Genomic DNA, 2,500 nt, shown 5'->3' with positions numbered 1-2,500 from the left:
GAGTTGCAAATCAATAATTTTACATCTTTTTCTTGTCCAGGGGCAACTGCTTTTACACCCCGGTGTTCGTCCAGTGTCTGGATACCCGATTCCGGGCCGACCTGCACGAGGAGTACCAAGCCCACGTGCAGACGGTGGGCAAGTAGGCTCGGTCGACCTGCCACGACCTGCTTCCCGAACTTACACCAACGGCCAGTGGACGCAGAGGGGGTTTTAGGATTTGTTTAGGAGTAACTGGCGCATTTTATCGATCCTGACGGGTTTTGATATGACTTTTCATATCTATTGTGATGAACCACTTAATGAAGTATGGGGTTTGGGAAATTTTGAAATGTTTTCTCTTATACCTTAATGAGCAAGGCAAACGGCAAGGAAAGTAAAGGAATACAGAATTTTACTAAAGAAATCTTGCTTTTAAAAATAAAGCTAATATATGAGCTACCCCAGAGGACTGACGTCGTTTAGGGTAGCTCATATATTTTGGTTTAGGCCCGAGCTGATCCATGCATTGCATTTTCCCATATTTTTGAGAATCCTGCACTCTTTACTGGTGGGAAAACTTTATTAAATTCATGCTGAGATACGTGATCCGGTTTCTGTGAAAACAGGAAAAGGGGAAGCAGGCATCTGTAAGTTTTGCCTGTCATATTCTTCTTATATATTTTTCTTCACTTTTTACGGGCCTCATTCATTACCCTCTCGAAAGTGTATTTCATTATTTAATCAATTGAAATGTTATCTCCTTACGGACGAACTTTTGCCAGGTAAAAATATTGTTTCAAGAATACAAGATAACAAACAAGTCATTTTGTTGTCCAAATAACCTACATTAGAAAACTTTCCCGGTAAGAATTGCGTTTTTGTCAATCGAAAAGCAACTCTGCGCTTGTTACGAATAGTAGGCTTCACAAAAACTTTAAGAAGTCGCACATTTTAGTTTGATAATTCTTAAATGTAGTGGGTGGACCTCACGCAGTTGGTCAATTACGCATCTCTCGTAGTGGGTTTGTACCACAATGTTGAAGACAGGAGTTTGACGTCTGTGCACAGCAGGACAGCCACCGCTGACAGCCCTTATTTCGCCGTATCAGTGAATCAGTGGCATGCCCCCCACCCCTTCCCCTCCACATTCTTTTTTTTCTTCAAAATTCGAGGGAATTACGGCATTCACAAGAAATATTTATGACTTTGGCCATGCCATAGCAATGATTCGTGATTTTATTGAATAATGTTGGATTTTTCAGGAATCAAGAGGCTCCAGTAATGGCATAAATCAGCAAATTCACCAAATTGTTTTTGAAGCTGGATTTTTTTTCTTTTCTTTTCTTTTTCTTTTGGTGTGATTCGACTGAATTTCATAATCGTGTTTCGAGATACGCCCCCCTCCCCTCGAGGGTTTATGATGAAGAATATTCTTCTCCGACTATCCAGTTCGTGCGACACACACTAAAAGCACCAGAAAAACGCCAAGCAAACCTAGCCTATATATTTCCCTGTCCCCGACTTCATGGCTAGCCTAACCTAACTCAGTCCGACCTTTTACACGGAGCTGCATCCACCCCTGGATCCCCTTTGTTATTCAAATAGCGGTCGAGGCATCGTTTAAAATATCTGAGCGAACAACGGCCGCTCCGTCCAGTATATAAAGTCCCTTTTAATGTTTGTGTGTGAACGGCGTTCTTGTGGGCGTACTGAATTCTCCCTACGATGCTTGATTCTGTGAGTACCCGAGTCATTAAAGAGTACGGAAACCGTTTGTGGAAGAGTGGTCGGAGTGGCGCTGCGGGTCGGGAAAAACCGGGGACCTCGATGTCACCGAGAGTCAGTGGGCCCATATTTCTTCCTTCCGACAAGGGTTTCTGGCTTTCAAAGGCGAAAGCCTTGGGCCCTCCCTCTCGGGTCTTGGGCGTTGGAACCGGGACAAACATTGGGAACCAGTGACGAGTTCCGTCTGCCCAGGCTAGATCTCGAGGTTTCCGGCAACTGTGGAGACACAAAATTTGCTCCTTTGGCAAGAGTTCGGAGCTTCAGCTCTGTCGAACGTGACAGCCTTGTGCTGCACTCGAAGCTGCAGTAAGGACACAAAAGGTGGGTTGCACTCGGCGTGTCCGCAAAGACAGCGGATTCTTCGTTCCTCTGACCAAAACATCGGACAGTGGGATGGAGGCGGAGCGAATACCCGTTAGACTTCGACGCCACGGCGAGACGGATTTGAAATACTGGAAAGACTGTCAACACCGTTCACCCAAGCAACCTGGGTGATCAGGAAATCGAGTCTGTACATGCTGAAAGCTAATTAGCTAATTTAATAACGTTCTGGCTCTACGACTGTCTGATCTGAATGTGGCGACTGGAAGACAAACACGATAGATTCGTTTTTTTTTATATTGTAAATCTGAAATATTAGTAACCTGTCCCAGTAATAACTTCGAATTTATGAGATGGAAATATGGTATCGACTGATTTATAACAGTTGAGATAACTTGTAAAAAAGATCGTT

At 44.0% G+C, this 2,500-nt stretch overlaps 1 protein-coding gene across 1 annotated transcript in view; it reads left to right on the top strand.

The window, feature by feature from the left end:
• LOC119583523 (crustacean hyperglycemic hormones 5) overlaps positions 1–2,500 on the top strand; it is a 5,998-nt gene that overhangs the window by 806 nt on the left and 2,692 nt on the right. The window lies entirely within an intron of this gene.

Source organism: Penaeus monodon, chromosome 17, assembly GCF_015228065.2.
Source record: "Penaeus monodon isolate SGIC_2016 chromosome 17, NSTDA_Pmon_1, whole genome shotgun sequence".
In the NCBI taxonomy this organism is placed as follows: domain Eukaryota; kingdom Metazoa; phylum Arthropoda; class Malacostraca; order Decapoda; family Penaeidae; genus Penaeus; species Penaeus monodon.
Note: the sequence above shows the minus strand (reverse complement) of the source record. Positions and strands in the feature narration are given on the sequence as shown.